The following is a 21771-nucleotide window of genomic DNA, read 5'->3' on the forward strand; positions in this document are numbered from 1 at the left end:
CATTTTGACTAGCCAAGTCTCCCACAACTTCCCTTAATACAGGCAGGAAGATATTAGAAGAGGTGGGAACGTACATCCTCATCAAAGGTGGAAGTCTGAGCCAGCCACAGACCAAACAGGAGGATGTGTCTTAGTTTAGTCATTCACACCCATTACCCTCTCATGACATCTGTCCACTCCCACCAATCCACCAATCTCTTCCTCTTCCTAAACACTCTGCCTTCTACTTTAATCTCTCTCTTCCTTCCTGCTTCCTCACCTCTCTCCCTCTCTCCCTCCCTCCCTCCCTCTCCCTCCCTCCCTCTCCCATGTGTGTGTTCAAATTAATTTAATCAGGGTTTCAGACTCTGATTAACTTTCCCTTAATGGTCTTCAACATAGCCCTGATATCCTGAATAGTCTCTAAGCTGTATATAACACTGCCCCCCCCTCCCAAAAGTTGAGATGCTGAAATAATTTCAGCCATTGAGGAGATGTGCTGAAACTGAGAAACAAATACCCATTCCTACCAAGAAAATCCAGAAATCCAATTCTGCAACTGTTGCAGAGGGATTGGTGTCTGGACTGGGGCTTTAGCCTGCTCTCCCGCACAGCTTCGAGGTAGGGCTGTTCATTAGGAGAGAGAGAGGGAGAAATTATTTATAGGAGCATGAGTTATTTACAGGTGCATGAGTGCTTAACCAGTGGCTACACCACTGAAGAGAACATTTCTTCCTTCCTCGGCAACGATTTATTTCTCATAGATCGTCAGGGAAGGGTGCAGTTCTGTGAGCTGCTCTCACTCCATGGCAAGACGGTGATGGGCTCAGTCTCTGCTCTGACTTCATAAGTGGAATTAGCACGGCGCACCCGAAAGGCAGTATCTACCAACACCCACCCCTTCTTCTACAGTGTTCCCTGTGCCATGCTGGAGCAAGTGCAGTGTGTGTGCATGCATGTGTGTGTATGTGTGTGTGTGTGTGTGTGTGTGTGTGTGTATGTGTTGTGTACGTAGGTGTGCTTGAGTGCATGCATGATACAGTTCTTTGCCTAGTTACACTTCTCTGCAATGCCACCCACAGCCAAAAGAATTTTCTCTGACCAAAGCTGACAGCAGTGCTGAGCTAGAAGCAGACATATTTGGAAGGTAGTTTTATACCATGTCCATTTACCAAAGTAACAGTAGCAGCTTTCCCACTAGGACCTAGGACCCCTCCAGCCATGGACTTTCAGCCAAGTTTACCAGAAAGGACATCAGGCACACGTTTTTCTCCTTTGTAGAGGGGACTCAAACTCCAACTAGAAAGCAATTGGCTATCCACATAACAACCATGCCACTATTGCATAAGAGTGGCCACACCTTCTCTGGCTGGCTAGCTGTGTAACATGCTGGGCCTACAGCTGAGTAAGACCATTTGGTGACTTTTCTCCCCTAGGAATCTAAATAGCACCTTGTAGAACTATAGAGGCTAGCAAACAATAAGCACGCTTCTAGCTCAGTTTCAGCTTAATCTACGTCCTATATCATTCTATATAGGCCATATAATCAAATCATGTGGTATCTTCAATGTCAAAGTCTGCAATATCCTATAGTATCTGGGGATGGGGGCTTCAGGAGGTCACCCCCACACTAGGTTTGGGAAACATACTCTTGTGTGAGTCAACAGAGCCCTGAGAACAAGCTGCATCTTCATCTAGTTGGTCTTCCCTAGTTGAAAACCCAAAGCTGCCTTGACTGGAGAAGTGATATATTCATGCCCCAGCACAACTGGGCATCACTTTCACTGTTCCCCCAACATATATATTCTTTATTCTAATGTGGGAAATTGCATTACATGCCTGCTACCCCAGTCAGATCCCCTGGGGGGACTTTCCCGAAAATCCCCTATGTCAGCCCTCCTTTTGAAATAACATTTCTCTGTGGGAATTGTAGGTTTGGTCTCATGTCAGCCAATGGCCCCCTAATAGCCCTCCATGGCAAAGTTATGACTTATCCCCAAAGAAAACGCTGCCTTGCGAGTGTTTTATGGAGGCTAAGAGTCAAGTCATAAACCATCAACCCTTACATCTGAGTGCTCACTTGCTAAAACACTATTCATTTGCACAGCAGTGTTTGTCTTTTCTTTGCAGGGGCGTACGTTCTTGTATATTCAAATAGGCCATATGTGTCTATTTTAAAATGTCCAAAGCATTATAATGGACATGTAGATTAGCAGCTGATTATTTTTGGCTGCTAGACTCTCGAATCTGTTAAACAGCCCCTTGCTTTATCTGAAGAACACATATAAATACAGCTCTTTCAGTAAAGGGTGACAGTTGGGTGAGGCTGTAAGTATTAAATTAAAAGATGACCTACAACGCTCTGCATTTGTTTCTGGCATTTCACACTGTACAATTAATTTTTATGCCTGTGCATTAGGCATATCACTCATTAAAGCAAAGTAAATTAAATAGTTTCTGTTCATTTGATACCATAAAATCATTATAGTAAATTAAAACTATTATATGTCTATATAGTAATAGCTCTAAAATAAGTGATGAAGGGCCCGTACAAAGACGTATGTCTGTTTATCTATCTGTCATTTCTAACGCCTTTGATTTTTCTGGATTTTTTATTGGGGGGGGGTTGTTTTCCTAATGTTGTCAGTCTATTAATTTTTTTCTTTAATACTAATAAAGAAAATGATCCCGACTTCCGCACATCAAGCGACTGTACTGCCTATGTCTTTCCCAAATACAAATGTATCCCGTCAACAGAGAGCCTGAAGCTGGCACAGCGAATAGAGTGCTCGCTCTCACTTCTCATTTCATCGTGTTTCTTCCAACGGCTGCAGACAGGGCGATTTTCTTATAGATGCCCACTACTACTACAACACCAAGATCAACTACGAAAGCGACGTGCATAAAGAGTAGACAGGACGGATCCGTAACTCGTAGGAAAGGATTTCAGGGAAATCCATTCATTACGCTCTTTTCTGTCAGGTGTTGGTAACCGTCTCGTGAACCGAAACTTGGAGTGTGGTGTATGTGAAGAGGGTGTTGAAAGCGCCTTTAAAACTTCTTTATGTCTGTGTTAGAAGTAATTAAACGGAACAGAGGAAGAAAAGAAAGGCTGTCACCTCCGCGTCAAACAGGCTTTCTGTGGTCCCTGACACAAAATGGAAACCAGAAAGGAAGCGCTGCGTCACACTCAGGATGAAATCCGTTCCGTGGTGGTGGCTCCTTCTCACCCTTCCCAGAGATGCCAACAGAAATTGCATGTGAGAGTCTAATGGCCCCATGTGAGCTGCAGTCAGTTCTGGCCCAAGCACCTGAAAACCACTTGCAGAAAAGCACTAGCAAATTAGAAGTCAGTTTCAGGCGATTTGAACTTGATGTTGAGGGCCCCTCAACGTTTGCTGGCCTTGAGTTCTTAGCATCTCTTTAAATTTATTATCAATTTGAAAAAAATACAGAGTAAAATATAAAAAAAATAAGAATCTGACCGTATGATAGAGCATTTGCCTCCCATGCATAAGGTCCTGGATTTGAACCAAAATACTCCAAAAATAAATTTAGACAAAAAAAAAAAAAAAAGAAAAAAAAAAAGAAAAAGAAAAAGAAAAAGAAAAAGAAAAAGAAAAAGAAAAAGAAAAAAAGATAAACACCAGGATAGTCACTACTGCATGTTAACAAATACTAATGTCATTGTTTTTGTATCAATTTTCTCTCTGTATGTATCCACGCACGTACATCTGGTTGTATTAATTTTTATATGTAAATAGAATGCTTTGTCTCCTGACACATTCTAAGACCACAAAATAATTTAAAAATAGGTAACAAAATAAAGGAGGCAGAGAAAGAAGTTGGGAATAGGTTGGGAATGTGTCCTTCAGTGGTGGGAGGGAGTTAGCCGCTCACTGCATACCTCCGGGTGTGCATCCCACCCTGGGTACCCTTGGAGAGGGTGGATCAGTACACATATGCTAACATTTAAAAGACACATTAACACATGGTGACTAGCTAGTTACGGAAAGCCTATGCAGTCCTGGGGATTTGCACGTTCGCGTTAATGACCAGGATAAATGGGTTTAGAAATCCTGGCCTGCCATTACTGGCTTTCCCCACTTCCTCAGCCACTTTCCCCAAGAACTCGTGTAATAGACTCAGTTCAGTTTAGAAGGGAAGCCCATACCTAACGGGGTTAATAGCGGTCGTACCTCTAGAGGCCTTTTAACCAAAAAAGAAAAAAAAAAAAAAAAGACCACAAGAGAAGACTTCAGGACCAATGCCCAATCTGCCCTGTTAATGTAAAAGAAAATAAGGGTAACGAGGCTGGCAGGTTATGGAAACTGTTCAGGCTGTGCACATTTCCACGGTCCCTTTCTATTCATGCCTGTCTTTGACAAGAAAATTGCCAGTCTTAATCCGAAATAAAGCAATTATCAAATGGAGATGTGTTGTGTGTATGACCTGCTCTCTGTTACGGGAGTAACGCGCTTGCAGCATTGTGAAAGTTACTCCAAATTGCTTTCTTAAATGTCCCATGGAATCGTCAGAACCCCCGAGTAGCATATTAGTCTAGCACGTTTTACATGACTGTATTTGTGTAAGTGCCAGGTGACACGACTTCGAGGGGCTGATGTCATGTTTGCCATCCACTGTGTGAACTGGATTCCCCCGAGACCACAAAGAGCAAGAATTCTTTCAAGTCCACATCCTGTAAAGCTGCATATAAACATTTTTGTGATACCACTGCAAGCTCGCAGTCCTGATTTTCATTACTTTCCAAGGAGAACTGCAGAGCAGAGGTTCTCAACCTGTGGGTCACGACCCTTGGTGGGGGGGGGTGTCAAAAACCCTTCCACAGTATTGGATGTCAGCCATCCTGCATAGAAGACATTTACATTATGATTCATAGCAGTAGCAAGATTACAGTTATGAAGTAGCAAGGATAATAATCTTATGGTTGGTGTCACCACAGCATGAGGAACTGTATTAAGGGGTCTCAGCACTGGAGGGGGTGGTGAGAAGCACTGCTGTAGGGTCAGTCAAATTCGCCTGTATGAGCTGCAGTCCTGCAGTCACCTCTTTGGTTTCCAAATGGCTGCTGCTGAGGCCTGGGACCCACACTAGTGGAAGGAGAGAAGTGATTTCTGCGAGTTGTCCTCTGACCGCCACAGTGCATTCAAGTGACACCTGTGTGCTTTCACACACCCAACATAAAGTCTAATTATGGGGGAAAAGAGTTTGTGCAAAATAACAACAACAACAACAACAAAATCCACCCTGGAGACATGGCCAAGAGCTTTAAAGCATTTGCAGCTCACGCAGAGGGCCTAGGTTTGGTTTCCCAGCACCCATGCAGCTTTGAGACTCACAACTGCTGCCTGTAATGCCAGTTCTAGAAAAATCCTCTGGCACCAGGCACTCCTGTGGTACACACACCTATATGCAATAATGTTGTTTTAAAGTCTCACTATGCATCCCTGACTGACCTGGATCTCACAGAGAGTCATCTGCATCTGACTCCTGACTGCTGGATTATAGACATAGACCATGCAAGTAATATTATTTTATGTGTGGGGCACATACGTATTCCTCCAAGTATATCTCTGCACCGTGTATGTAGAGTGTAGGTGGAGGCCAGATGAGCTCAGTGGATGCTCTCAAACTAGAGGTACAGATGGCTGTGAGTCAAACTGTAGGTGCTGGGAATTGAACCAGGTTCTCTTGGAAGAGCAGCTAGAACTCCTAGCTGATGAGCCATCTTTCCATTCTTGAAAGTAAAGCGTGTGTGTGTGTGTGTGTGTGTGTGTGTGTGTGTGTGTGTGATTATTATTGTTCTTATTGTTTTTTGAAACAGGATGTCTTTATATAGTCCTGGATGTCCTGGAACTCATTCTGTTGACCAGCTGGCTACAAATTCAAAGATCCACTTGCCTTATCCGCTTGAATGCTAGGACTAAAGGTGTACCTCCCAACACACGCGCATGCAGCCAAACACTCATACACATAAAATTAAGCACACACACACACATACACATACACACCATGGCTTTGAAAGTAAATCTTTAACATTTATTTTAGAGTATGTATATGTTTATGCTTGGGAGAGTTTCTATGTTTTAAATGCTGTCTACCTACCGGAAGCACCACGGGTTGCATTTACATGTTTTCCTGAGTTCCAAGGAGATCCCACAGCCTCCATGTGGATGTCTTATGCTTGCTACTCAAAAAGGTGATCCTCAGATTAGCAATGCAGAATCTTAAGCTCTCTCTGTCTTAGGCCTCTACCAAGTCCGAGAAGCTGCTGCGTAACGAGGTCCCCTGATCCAAAGACACATTAAAGTTTGAGAAGCTCAGTCTATACCATGATTGAGCACATGGCGCATCCCACCCTGATGATGTAATTTATTTCAGGCAAACTCTTCTGTCTGATTATAAACCTTTCATGGTCAGGGGTTGTGGTTCATTTCACTCTATCCTTCTAATACCTGGCAGAGGCGATGGCTAACAGGCTAGACGTGCAAAGTGTACTGACTATGATGCAAATAAAAGCAATTTTCCATGGGAGCCTGCTGCATTTGAGGCTGGGAGGGAGGAAGGGTATCTGACTCACATCGCTAGCCATTTGCCGTAAGAAGCGTCATTGCGTGTCACGGGGACTTTATAAGCTTGCAAATGGCACTTTGTGGCTTTTTCCACGAGGGCTCACATCATGTTCTAGGATCTCAATCAAGTGATGTTTGATCAAGAAGCTTCACAAGATGATGCCATAACAATTGCATCCCCCCTCCTTTTTATTCTGCCATATTCAAAGTTTGAATTTGTCCAAGTAGCCAATTAGAGTTGCCAGTCATTTGTCTTGCTCTGAGACAGACGTCTATACAATAATTGGGGCATGTCTGAGCCTTTTCCTTAAAATATATGTTTTACCAACACCAGCCTAGGCTGAGGCCCAACCACACTGGGCTGCTGTTTTCAGAACAGATGACCACTTATGTCTCTCTATGAGCAATGGCGTTCCCCATTCAATTTTCTAGTTTTGTTCCTATATCTGAAACTCGTTTACGAAGATTTCACAGACCCACAGGATTTGTGTAAGTAACTGAGCAGTAAATTTACCTCACAGACAGCCTCCGAACGCCCTTCATTTACATCAGGAACTGAGACAGAGCCATGGAGGTAGAAGCAATTGGGCTGTTCTAGTCCAACAACTTCAGAGGGTTTATGTCGTAACTCTGCTCCATACAGCACTAAATAAATAAATAAATGAATGAATAAATAAATAAATAAATAACAACAAAAAAATCACTTAGTGAATACATACTCTTATAGAGACGTGACTAGACACAAAAGGAATGTCTTTTGAGCAATCATAGCCTTAACATAATTTTTAAAATGCATGTTAGATGCCAATGCTTATTGTACCTACAAAAAAAGTCTCCAGATGAAATATTCTTTCTTATTTTCCAATTTATCTCCTATGGCTATTTATAGCCGAGTTTGCTTGATGATCACTTGGGAGCTTATTAAACACCTGCATTCCAGAGACTCACCCCACACCTAATTAGGATTTCCAAAGGACTCCTAGAGAAGAATTCGTCCAAATCTACTCTCCGGGTGATCTCTAATTGAATTATCTTCTATTTAGTGTTTATTTTAGAAATATTTTTTATGAAGCAAATTAGACAAGCCACTCTGTTCTTGTCCGTTTATCACTTCCTGAGTGTTTTGAGTACTTTCTGGATCTAGGGCTAAGTCTGACAATGAAGCCAGGAAGTTTGGGCCTACAGGGGGATGATCCATAAATAAAACACACAGAGCATACCGTGGTGGAGGCCATGTAGGACTAGATACAAATCAAAGACATAGTTTATCTGTTTGAAAGAAATATTAACCCCATGCAGGTAGCTAAAACAAAATCCTCAGGAATTAGCATGTGGAAAGTAGATTCTGTTTTGTTTTTAAGGTCTTGTCAGAGGGGGCTGTAGAAATGGCCACGCAGAACACTTGCTGATCTTGTAGAAGACATGAGTTTAGTTCCAAACACCCAAACCAAGCAGCTCATAACTACTTGAAACTCAGCTGCAGGTGCTCTGATGTCCTCTTCTGCCCTCTGCAGATACCCTACACATGTGGCATATACATGTGCATGCACACACACACAATTAAAATAAAGTTAATGGAGGCTGGAAACATGGCTTAGAGAACTGGCTGCTCTTTTAGAGGATTTAGGTTCAATTCTCAGCACCCGTATAGAGATCTACAACCATTTGTAACTCCGGTTCCAGGGAATCTAATTATCTTCTCTGAACCCTGAGGGCACCAGGCATGTACATGGTTCACAGACATAAAACTCATACACATAAAATAAAGTAAATCTAAACAAAAATTTTAATAGTAATAATAATTGTTTGTGATGTTTCCAGCAGAGTGTTCAAGGGTTCGAAGGGGGGGTTTCTGGCTCCTCCCTCCTTCTCTGCTCCATCACTGTCTGACTCCTCCCTCCCTCTCTGCTCCATTACTCTCTGACTCTCCCCTCCCTCTTCTCCATCACTGTCTGGCTCCTCCCTCCCTCTCTGCTCCATTACTCTCTGACTCTCCCCTCCCTCTTCTCCATCACTGTCTGACTCCTCCCTCCTCTCTGCCCCATCACTATCTGACTCTCCCCTCCCTTTTCTCCGTCTGACTTCTAGCTCCGGCTCTGCTCCATCATTGATGCCTTAATGGGTCATTGTGGAATGAAGTATGATGCCTTCCTATAAGGCACTTTCTTTGGTCACGATCAGTACGGTGGTACTAAGGGGTGTCTCTCACCAGGGCTTCTGCTTTCCTTGTTTGCTTCTTGCTATCTTTGTTTTCTTCCAGAAACAAACTATTTGATGTGAATGTTATTTTTTCCAAGCAAAGACTAAATACCTAGCATTGGGTTTCTACCACGGGAATTTACCTTACTAAATACAGTTTAAGGCAATATTGTTTTTAGGCCCAAATTTAATTTTCCTGGAAAGACTTGAAGTCTGCTCCGGAGGTTGGAGCCTTCTTGACAAAAATAAGTACATAAATAATAAAATAGATAAATCTAGAACTAGTTTCTCCACTATGTAATTCCCATATAAAGAACCCCAACTTAGAGGGCTGGAGAGATGGCTCAGTGGTTAAAAGCACTCACTGCTCTTCCAGAGGTCCTGAGTTCAATTCCCAGGAAACACATGGTAGCTCATAACCATCTATAATGGTATCCAATGCCCTCCTCTGGTGCGTATGAAGACACTGATAGTGTATTCATATATATATATATAAATCTTATATATATATATATATATAAATCTTAAAAACAAGAAAAAAAGAATACCAATTGAATGAGCATGGCAAGCCACCTGTAATCCCAGCACTTGGGAGGCAGAGACAGGGATCCCTTGGGCAAGCTAGTTAGATAGACTAGCCAAATATGCACAAGTGAGAGACCCTGCTCTATGGGAGAGTGGTTCAAGAAAACACCCATTTTCTTGCACACACATGTGAACATGCATGCATACAAGCTCAACAAATACATACATGTGCAAAAAATGAGAACCCCAACCAAACCAAGACTGAACATGAACAAAATCTGTGTTCCATCATCATCTGCCCATTTTTCTAAATGACTGCATTTTAGGTGCTGTAAATATAAATGAAAGGAAACACAGCCCAGCTTGCTAATATGTCCAAACAGAAGCAGCGCTGTGCGTTCATCAGCGCTCCCCAACCCTGAGGCTATGAAGGAGTCTTATTTTGTTATTCAGTGGGTTTCCTGAAGTAGTATGGAGTAAGAGGAATATTCATAGAACAGTTGTGACCAAGTAGCCTAGGAGCCGGTGATAAAACTGCCATTCCCGAGTCTCTGTGCAGTGGCAATTGGTATCCATGCAACCGCCATTTTGAAACCAGGTTCTTTGCTCTTCTCGAATCTGATGCCTCTGGGACCTGTGAAACAGCTGGACTTTCTGACCATTGAGTCACGAAGAAGGCTTTTTTTTTTCCCCATCCAGACTATATGGCTACAATACTTATTCCCATTACCTTTTAACGATCAGAAAAAATAAACATCATTAAAATTATCTCTGGTGATGCACTGATAGTATGAACTCTGATTGCAACAGGCAGGCATTAGTCCTCTGTGGCTTAGCATTGAGCTACTTGTCAGCCATACCGCGACACTTGTAGATCTGGCATCGTGAAAAAGAATCAAGACAATCCAGGGGTCAAGCCATTTGTATGAAGTTCTAGAACAGTCAAAACCAACCTGGAGCAGTAAAGGTCGGATTTATCACTGTGTAGGCAGGTGTGAGGCGGGACTGCAGTGAGCTTCAAGGGAACTCTCTGGGGAGAGGGAAGGCACAGGTTTTGGCTGGGATAATTAAGTACCTGGATGGATAGGCAGGACACCTATGGACTGGTGGCTACCTGCTGAACCTTCTAGCCTAAGGAGGAGGGCCCATCCAGAGTTCAGCTTCTACAAGCAGTTCTCAGACTCCATGTTTATACAAGGGCCACCTTCAATGTTTGCATAAGGTGCAGATTTCTAAGCTGTTGACAGCATGACTTGAAAAGGCTCTGGGGAGGGGACACTAACACCCACACGTGAAGCCCTTATCTAAGTTACTCCGGGAGCAGAGATCGGAGGTTGACAGCAGAGACATTTTGCTCAAGACTTGGCTGTATTAAAAACTAGATATGCCCATGGACAGTTCTTTAAAATTAATCCCTGATGCTCTGTCCATGCCCTTTACATGGGCTGGAGCAGGAGGCTATAGCCCAGGCTTAGGGTGGTTTCCCCACCTCAAATGATCCAGTTTGGGGGATGGATCCTCCCAACTCAGATGATTCAGTCAAGAAAAGTCCCTCCCGGGGGGGTTGTACCCAGGCATGTGCCTTTTAGTTAACTCCAGATGTAGTTGAGTTGACAACTGAGAATAGCCATTGCACTAGGAAAATTACGCAGAGCACATGAGAATGGTAAGAGGTGACACTTGTGTTCTGGATGGAAGGGTTTGACCTAGAGACTCAAAGGAAACGGCCATGCATGGAGGTGGCCAGTGGCCTTCAGCCTTCCCTCAGAGTACCTCCTGCCACTTCATTTCCTGAATAGTCATCTTCTCAGCCTTGGTGATGCAAAAAAAAAAAAAAAAAAAAAAACCCTGGGGCAACTGGTTTTTAATTGATTTTTTAATAAAGGTATCTCTTGCTTTCTTTCACTCTGATTAAGAGCCATTGCATGACCTCATCAGGCCTGGACAAGTATTGATGGCCCAGGGTACCATGGGGCTAATAAAGAGTGCTAGCTAGTATTTTTCAGTGGCACGTAAAAACTCCCTCATGTAAGATACAGGAGACGGAGCATAATATAAATGTCATTCTCGGAGTAGCGGTGTTAGGGTGTGGAGAGGCAGACATTAGTCTTTTCATTAATGCACCACAACAGGTCTCTCTCATGGATAAGTAGAGGGCAGTATGCACTGGAGGGTCAGAGGCTGGAAGGAGTCCATTTTGAAACAAAGAGCCCAGCTGGTCTCTAGCATCCTCTGATTCAAAACACAACCAAATAGGATGCTTTGCACGAGGAGCGGAGGCTGCGCTCTTCTCACCTCTCCGTCTGCTCCTCGGCACCTCTTCATCTGAAGTCTTTCAGAAGCCAAGAGGGATCTCGAGAAGCACTTCCTCCATCACTTTCTATTACTCGTGACGTTTTAGAATTCCGAGGGGTCCATTGGTTCTTGCGGATGGAGGACCCATGAGACACCACTTTGGGGGTATGCCTGTGGGGTTTCTAGATTATTCTATTCTGGTAAGTATTTGGTACAGAGAAAACAAAACTAGGCAGGAGGGACCAAAAAAGCAGAATCCTTGCCATGAAATGAATTTGAGACTTGGAGACCCCAAGAAACCTCACTGGGCCAAAGGAAAAAGGAGTTTGGGGGTCTTTTTTTTTTTTAATCAAGAGTGTGATTGTTCCTGGAGCTTATGTGTTCAGTGCTGTCCTGGGCCTGTGGAGATGGAAAATGTTTGATATCATGCAGTCACTTCTGCAAAGAGGCTGGCTAAGAACACAAGCTAAATAAAGGCACACACACACCATGGCCCTCTGACTACTCAGAAGCAGGTGGACAATGGCTTGTCTCAAAGTCCACTTCAAGGGGTGTTTAAGAAGTTCAGCACGTTAGAATTTAACTAGAAACAACTAGTTTGAAGATGACAAAATATGGTTTTCTATTGTGTGTGTCACTGCTTTCTCACGAGCCGTTGCTTCCTAGCTTTCGGGGGAATTTTGTGTGAAGCAGGCAAGTGTGTCAGTGGAATTTGAATTATCGTCATTAATGTAATCCTATTTGTAGCTACCGGCTGTTAAGGCACGGGGAATGTGTGTGTTTTCACACATGTGTGTGCAAAGGAACATGAGGTCAGAAGTTGATGTCCGATGTCTTCTTCACTTTATTTACTAAGGCAGGTGCTCTTGCGGAACCCAGAGCTCTCTGACTCAGTCTGGCGACCCAGCTTTCTCCTGTCTTCCCTCTCTGAGGCTGGCACCATGCCAGATAGACTTTCCTATGTCTGCTAGAAATCCTAACTCAGTCCTCATGCTTGTGCTACGATAAGCAGTTTCTTCTCCACGCATCCGCTCTTCTTCTCCACGCATCCGCTCGGCTTCAGACATCTCTTGCCATCTTGAGGACAACCCTGCGTGGCTCCTTTGCAGATGAGAAAACCAAGGGTAGGAACCCAGGAAAATTCTCTACACTGGAACTTGGGTTCATGAGTATCACCCCAGCAGCCCAGATGAGTTCAGATCTGTCAGAGTTACCAGCTGACCACAAGACTCAGCCTCCTCAGGCCTTTGGTAGGCAGCTGGGCATCACCTGGTGTGAGCCGCTCAGATTTTACGAACGAGAGGTCCGTCTCCCGGTCCAGCCCCTTGCTGTTCTTTCTACTTCGCCATACGGCCTCCTGCCATCTTACTTTATTTTCCCTTCTCAAATCTGTGTGACTTGAGTGTTTGGGGACGTGAAAGATTAATAACCTTAGTCTGGACCAGGCTAACTGTGAGCAGGCCCTGTGAGAACTTTTCCCACACTTCGGTGCCAGCAGGTCTCAAGCCTGAACTGCACACCCCTGTTATTCTTTCTAGCTGCGGGCCTCCCTGGAGCCACAGACACGCCGTGAAAAACTGAACCGAAGTTTTGAGAGAAAGACCCACGGGACTGCTACCCAACATGTCAAAAGAGCCAGCTCTGGATGTCTTTACCTTCACTCCAAAACTACTGTCAAACCAGAGACATGCTGGACCCATACCAAGCTGACACTTTAATCTCTGTAACTAAATCCATCGGTGAAATATAAAAGCAGCCTACGTTATTTTTTCTTCCCTAGTACAGTGATTAGCAGCCAGAAAAAGGTTGTCTCAAGGAATTCGTTTCCCTCAGGACCCTATTTCAAGTCCTAGAGTTTACTGAGAAAGAAGTATGGGTCCATCTCGGTACAGGTCCTTTGGGTACAGCACCGTGAAGCTGGGCACATGATGTCTTCTCGGAGCCATCTCTTATCAGTAAACCTTTAAGTGACATTGGCCAAGGTAGATGCCCAATCTTTTTCAACTTTAAAGTTTCCAGGCCTTTACCAACTTTGATCAAAGAAAGCGTAGGCTTGCCTAATTTTAATTTTTGCACGTATTCTTTTACTTAAGAATCTTTTAAAAGAAATATCTAGGTTCTGGGGGCTTCAGTAATGGCTCAGAGGTTAAGAGCACTGCCTTCTTTTCCAGAGGTCCTGAGTTCAATTCCCAGCACATGGTGGCTCATAACCATCTATAATGAGATCTGGTGCCCTCTTCTGGTGTGTAGGAACACATGTAGGCAGAACACTGTATACATAGTAAATAAATAAATCTTAAAACAAAAACAAAAACAACCCTAGGTTCTGCTGACTCCTGAAGATGGAGTGGTTGCATGCTGTCAACTTGTCTCCCATTAGGTGTCACCAAGAAAAAGTAGGAGGAGATTTAAGAGAATTTGATAGGGCACGGCGCTGTCTATAGTTAGACATGTCCACTGTCATTTCAAGTGGCATTTCAACTGAGAAATGAAGGATGCATTGGCTCTGGCCAGAAGGCAGGAGGAAAAACAATGGGTAGCCATGGGTTAGAACGGCGTTAAACCATTCAAAGAAGAAAAAAAGCTCCTGCGAACCCAAAACATAATTACGAAGGGAATAGATTCCACTGTGCTGGGAACAAGATTCCAGTTTCTTTCCTGGCTGTGGTTGTGGCCAGGGGAACGTCCGACTCTCTCTCTACCAGGCCATGTATCTCAACCCCAAGAATTTTCAGGCACTAACACACCTCCCCCTCACCCCCCAACACGCACAATTTTTTTCTCCAGTTATAATGGAAAAGCTGATCACTTCAAATAGCATATGTCAAGACCTGGTGTGCACTGTGGCAGATCAAGGGTTGTGTTCCTCCTGGGGCTCCTCTGAAACATCCTGGTGTGCAGCAGAGGTTTGAGGCACGGAGAAACCGGGTGGTTCTCAGAACTGTCATAGGAAAGAGCTGACTCCCTGGATGTTCTGTTGGGATGGTTCTGAGATGCCCAGCCAGGATGTCTGCCTTTGAAAACTTTCCCTGGCTTTGGGGATCCTCATAAATCCAGGGCTCAGGTTTTGGGTTAGCTCTGAAATTCGCCTCAATCTGAACAGGTAGCTTTATTATTATTATTAGATCATTATTATTATTGTCAACCAAGAAGGTTTGTATGATCATTTTGTTTTCACTTGAATTTGGTTTTTATTATAATAGATTCTTGCTGAATAACCAGGCTGGCTGGCAACCAGTGGCTCTTCTGCTTCAGTCAGCTGAATGCAGGATTACAGTCAAGCACCACCACCTCCAACTCTAATTGCATTAAGATGGTGAGAATCCATATAAGCATGTGGCAGAAACTTTATGTTCTAGGGGAGGAAAAAAAAATCAAATTACAAGCTACCATAACCTGGATACACGTAGTTCCCTTTTGGATGTATGGATTTTATTTTTTCAAATTCAAATTTTCTGTCTCCTATTAGTTTTTTTTAAACATTTCCCATGATCTTGTAAAGTTTTCATAAGGCTCCCTTTGAGATTTCAGACTGCCAAAGCAGTATGTGATGTTTAAATGCACCAGGGTATAGGCTAGCACGGAATCGAAGCTTATGCCCGTCCGACTCTTCCTTCCCCAGTCTCAGTAACCAGACATCCAGCACCAGCAACCCAGCCTGTGTCCTTCCACACAGGATTGACAAACATGGGTAATTTTCTGCACACGGGTTTTTGTTACATAATTAATCTTCTTAACTTTCCCTTTTACTTATCACGTCACTCATGCCAGCAAACACAATGCTGTTTGCATGGAAGCTACAAAATGACCCAGGTGCTCACATTGCTGGCACCATCTGGGTTGCTTTCTAGAGATGCTAGCAGCAGGACCTCCGAGGGAAATGAAGTGGGCATGTTTCTAGTTTTACAGACACCGTGCTCTGTGAGGGCCACAGCCATTCATACTGTCTCCAACATCTCTTCCATCTCAGTTGCTGCTGTTCTATGTTTTGAAGACAGGGTCTCACTACGTGGCTCAGTCTGGCGTAGAACTCGAGATCTTCTGTCTTCTCCTGAGTACTGGGATTACAGGTATGGGCCCCCACACTCAATTCATAACTCCTCCTCCTTCAAGCCCTTTGCTGGTCTTTGCAAATGGATGGGTGAGAGGTGGCATCTCATTGCAGCTGTAGGAAGCACCTCTCAAGCTCAGAGCTGTGAGTTCTTGGTGTTAGTTTGCCAGGGGATGTAGGGGTCCCTCTGTCCGTCAATCACCTGTGCTCACTCTTTCCTCCTTATGGACATATCAGATTATGACTGTTATTGTTGTTGATTCATAATCATTTGCTGTGTACTAAGCAAATAAACTCTGTATATATACTCCCCCCATAAAAAACTTTGAATGTTTCTATATTCTGGGTCTATGTTTTCCCGATTTTGTCAGAACTTAAGATATTTATGTAAGAAAACATTTCATAGATTTCCCTAACTTTGTTCTCCCTTAAGAGTCATAAAATTTTTAGCAATTAGAGGTACTATAATTTATTATAAGCTATATTTGTTGCTTCCAGTTTTTAAAGAATATAACCATTACTGTGAACAATTTTACATGTATAGCTGATTTATTTTTCCATAGTTTAGGCAATAATATATATTTGAGATGGGAGTAATGAGTCATGGCTTTGTTTAGTTGGTTGGTGGCTTGCTTTGGTTTGAGCTGGTGTCTTACTATGTAGTCTTCAATGGCTTTGTATTCATAGGGCTCAGCCTATTTTTGCTCCCCAGGTGCTGGAATTAAAAGCATGCATCCTACTTCACCTGGTTTGACCATGGCTCTTAATAAAATATTGTGAAAATAATTTTCCTCAAACAACACCAGGATGTTATGAGAATCCCAAGAAAAGTGTCTTTTTGTACTCCTTAATCCCTAGCTCCTGAAAAGCTAGCATCATCTTTTTATTTATTTTTATTTTTTTATTCAGTATAAAGTTCATTTGCATGGTTGGTTGTGGAAAATCATGAATCAGGTGGGGTGGCTAAAGAACTCTATTCAAGTTTAGGGAAAACAGGAGCTAAACCCCCAGCCCCTATCTGTTTTAATCACCAGGCCCATCCCCCTGCAAACTCATTTTCTAGGGAACAGCTTAGTGCTCTCCTCTCCAGGAATGTAAACATTTTCCAAGGTTGGAGAGATCTTTTCACTCATAAAATGTATAATCCTTCTGAAGTGGGTCCTTAGAGTTTCAGGTTGTCAGGCTTATCAAATAACTGAAACAAATAAATCAGCCTTTTCCAGCTGGGGTCAGTAGCTTGCAGGATCTGTTGGGTGTAGAGGATTGGGCTCACCTGAAATTGCTACCCACCTCAGCAGAGGAGTTGCCCATAAGAAACTGTATCCTTCAAAAGCTAACATCTTTTATTTGTGACCTTTGTTTGCATGGAAACATTCACAGGTACTGTCCTGGCTGAACTGTGTACCCTACAAAGTTCATGCTGACATCTTAATCCTCAAAAGCTAAGAGGTGAGTGCATTTAGAGTGTATTTAGGGGGTTAAAGAAGGCAATTGAAGTTAAATGAAGTGGGTGGGGTGACTTCTACTCCATGTGATTGCTCTGTTATAAGAGGAGATTAGGCCCTAGGCATTCTCCAAGAGACACAGGGAGACTTGGAGATTTAGGATTGGGCATCCTTAAACCCCAAACAGCTCAGCAAGAAACCAGCCAGCCCCGCGCCATGTTCTTGGACTTCCACTACAACATTGTAAGGAGGTGAGTTTCTCCTGCTTAATATACACGGCCTCTGTTATTTTGCAAGGACAGCCCTAGAGCATTAACGTTAAGACCCCAAAATGAAAAGTGTGTGGAGCCCTATGTCCCCACCACCTAGCCTCAATAATTCACTAGGTATGCTGATTTGTTTTAGAATATGCTAAATCCCAGACATCAGTCACATCATTCAGTAATAAACACTGCATCTCTGTTTAAGGCTTAAACCATCCCAGGTCTTTGTCTTACTTGACAAAACTAATTGGTCACTCTCAGGCAGTACTTAAATTCTCCCAGGGCTTGGGAGAGGTGGCATTTGTTTACAGACACTTTGTATAGAAATCAGAATCCGGTTTGTATTGGGTTATTGCTTGTAAATTTCTTACATTGTAGCAGAGACTGCACTCTTTTCTCCTGCATGAGAGTGTGATTTATTGGAAAACGCTAGGCGGCTTGTCTTGGAGAGCACCCATCTTCTGATTTGGCTGATTCTTCGTAGTGCAGCTTAATTTATTCCCCTCTGCCTTATATTTTCTGTATTTAGTAATCCAAGATTTAGAGGCCTGTCTAGATTCTGCTTCGGTGTTTTAAGCAGGAATATTTCATTGAGATTTAAAATTTTAAAATGCTAGAATAACCCACAGTTTATTTATTTATTTATTTTTACTGTTGGAAATACGCCTAACAGCACATAAAAATGGTCTTGGGGAACTCGTAGAGGCATTCTGATTTGTGCATGACACTCAGAGAAAACAAAACGAGAGAAATCAGGACTGTGCCAAGGTTAGTATCCCTTTCCAATAAAAATCTATCCAAGAATGGAGGCTCCTGACAGCAAGAACAGCTACTACATGCCTCCGGGGTTTAAAGAAGAAAGGTGAATTGGTTTTGTTGTTTTAAAATCATGCTGGTATGGTAACCACCTGGCTTGCAAACAGAAGTGTGCCCAGATTACCATACTCAACCCTTGAGAGGTTTCCTTTTGCTACATTAGAAGCAAATGCTCAGTTAGCCCCGCCTTAAATCAGTGGTTCTCAACCTGTGGGTCGTGACCCCACTGGGAGTCAAATGACCCTTTTCTCGGGAGTGACCTTAGGACCATGGGAAAACAGAGATCTGCATTATGGCTCATAATAATAGCACATTTACAGTTATGAAGTAGCAATGGAAAGAATTTTATGGCTGGGGGGGGGGGTCACCACACCATGAGGAACTGTATTAAAGGGTTGAAGCATTAGGAAGGTTGAGAACCATTGCCCTAAGTCCTCCCTGGGAGTAGAGGCTTTGCGGAAGCACTGTTTATGTGTAGAAACAACCTGGGCACTCAAATCAGATGGGGCTTTGTCAAGTCTGTTATGGAATATTAAGCACCCTTTAAAAATTCTGTAGAACTGTTTATGTTAACATGTGCTATCTCTGAGATACAGTGTGTAGTGAAGGAAACACAGAGGAGGCTGCCAACCATGTAACACACATGCTCACTACAGGCCTAGGTATTACTGCAGGAGTATGGCTCAATCAAGAAAGGGAAATCAGAGGGGTCAGGGGGCTACTATAGAAGATACCATTGCTTTTATTTGTAGACTCTGTTGTAATAGGTGAAGTTTTAGCTATGAATAGACACTACTCCTTCAAAATTGAAGCATATTTAACAATTGCTTTGGAAATCCGTATATCCTGCATGGGCTGTCAATAATGTTCAGAGCCGAGCCAGGAGTTGTGGGTCCCTGCCTGTGTTCAACAAGCCCAGGGATGACAGACAGCTGTGGGGTTTTCTTGGAAACACTTTTCAGCTGCATTTGACCACTTTGAAGAGGCAAAGCAAACAGACTTTTGGAGCCGTTTTCAGGAATCGAATAGGTTCTGCGTTTCAAAGGCTTTCAGCTCACAAACAGACCTTTCTCTCCACTGACGTCGCCCACTTTGAGTAACCGAAACAAGTAGCTGGTACTAAACATATATATATATATATATATATATATATATATATATATATATATATATATATATATATATAATTATGATTAGTGCTGATCAAATATGCAACTTCTCTGAGGAGAAGAGAAATTTCCAAAGTAGAGCCTGTTAGTGTTTCCAGAACACAGGCCACGCAGTTCCATACATTGCAGGGACCAAGGGAGGAAGTCCATTAATAGAACTGGAGAAACAATAACAAGCCCACAAGGGCCTGGACATTTTAAAGATATGAGAATGAGCTCTTGGCTTTATAACTGTAGTGCCATTAAAACACCTGCCAGCAGGATTTCTTATGTGTGTACATCCCCTCACCCCATACTATGTGTGGAAAGACATTTTCAAACAAAAGTAAAAATCATTTAAGAAAACTCAAAGCCCCAGCTTTGGAGTCTGGGAAGCATGCGCCACATAGATCAGAGGGAATGAAACAGCAAGCTGTCACAGATTTACCCAAAGTCCCAAGGTTTATCCAGGTAGTGTGGACAGATACCTACTGGTAGAACAGTTTCTAGATTCCAGGCTTTTGGGATCTACGCCCTTAGGCACCATGATAGCTCTTTCCAGTTCCGGTCTTTATTCAAACAGATGAGCCCGTTCAAATCCAGCCAAGCATGTGATTATTGTGATGGTAAGACCAGAAATCTTCCTGGAATTCGCTGCCATACTCACTGATAAAATTCTTTATTTATTCTTTCAGGATAAAGGGTAGATACTGGATGTGCTAAAATGCTATAATCTTGTGGTCAAATAGTTAAGTTCTGGATCTGAAATATCCCCAAAGGTCAGGTATTAAGATGTAGACTCCAATGGGACAGTGTTCAGAGGTATGCAGCCCTTGGAAGATGATTGGATTGTGTGAGTTCTGGTGGGATCAAAGGGCATTGCTGGGAAGTGGTATAATCCTTAGTAGGTGGGAACTATTAGAGGGAGTGGGTCCGTGTAGTGGGGTAGGCCCTGGATGTATATATCTAATTTTTGCCTTCCCTGCCTCCCTCCCTCCATCCCTCTCCAACCTCCTGGCTACTATGAGGGCAACAGCTTGACTCCACATGGTTCTACCATGACAATTCAGCTTCACCAAAGGCCCAGAAACACCAGAGCCAAGAGACCGTGTGGTAGGCACTTTGAAACAACAATAAGTTGGGGGGGGGCATGTTTGTCACATCGACAGAAGGCTAACAGAGGCTAAGAGGATCCATGTGGGCTCAGTATGAATCTCAACTCTACCCTCTGATCACTACAAGGGCTGCTTCAGAGGCTATGAAGAAATTCATTGACACCAGAGACTTTACTTCCAGAAAAACCCTCTTCCAAGAGACCCCCAGTCCAAGCAGAAGGACAGCTTGTGGACTAGGCATTTCAGCAAGGGTCAGAACCTTAAGGGGACTGTGGTCTTAATTTTTTTTTTTTTATCTTCTTGGTGGGAAGGCAAGTGGATTTTCAGCCTGGGTAGGGTTTCAAGAGGGGAAATACTCTGAGCAGTTTTAGAACTAAGTTGCTAGTGGGTGTTGAAAGACAGATGTCATGGGCAAAGAAACACATAGAAACTGAGAAATGCTAGGAGGAGCCTAGGCTCTGGCACACAGTGAGAGATGCTCTTCCGTCTGCAGTGGGTTTCCTTTTTGAGATTGGGACTGAGCTCCAATGGGACTTGAACTTGCCACCCTCCTGCTTGACCCTCCTTCCTGCATGCTAGGGTCACAGGAGAGTGTCATAAGTTTGCAACTTCAGAGGACTTGAGTAACTTCGTGAGGGATAGGGTATATTCTATACATTTCTCCTAACCAGAGCTTACCAACAACATGCAACTTGGAGTAGGGCAGAAAGCCTTCAAGACTCAGCTTGTCTTCTGGAAGACCTTTCCTCTCTGCCTGTCTCTTGTTTCATTTCTTCAAAAGAGTAGTGGCTATGTATATAGACGATTTCCAGAGTGGACGCAGTAGAGGACAAAGCCACTGTGTACAGAGGATCATATGTCCCTTCCCTTAGTCTAGATATCCCTGAACCAATCCCATTCTCAGTTGTCCCAGTGTCACCCACTGTCCACTGATTAGGCTGTGTGACCAGAATGTTCTCCTCAAGTTCCTTCTAAGCCTAGGTGTATATAACAGGAGCCCTGGATCAACCCCATGGATAATGGCAGGAGTAAATGACTCTCAGGATACGAAAAGCTCCATATGGACAAATTGTTTGCATTTGGCCTAACAATGGAAATACTAAATGTAGCATATTTATAATTCAGACCAGTGAGTGTTTTCTTAGAAGCCATTCTGAGCATAACAGATTGCTAACAAGGCTGCTATCATAGATTCTGCCGTGTGGAACGATTGGATGTTTTGATTTGTATCAAGGGATCAGCTCTTTCTAGCAATAAACCTACTTGATCCTTAACTCATTCTGAGGATATCTTAAAACTCAGAACACCTGCTTTTCTACGAACTGACCCAGGGTTTTCCTGG

Source organism: Mus caroli, unplaced genomic scaffold, assembly GCF_978045245.1.
Source record: "Mus caroli unplaced genomic scaffold, Mus_caroli_1 scaffold_19, whole genome shotgun sequence".
NCBI lineage: Eukaryota > Metazoa > Chordata > Mammalia > Rodentia > Muridae > Mus > Mus caroli.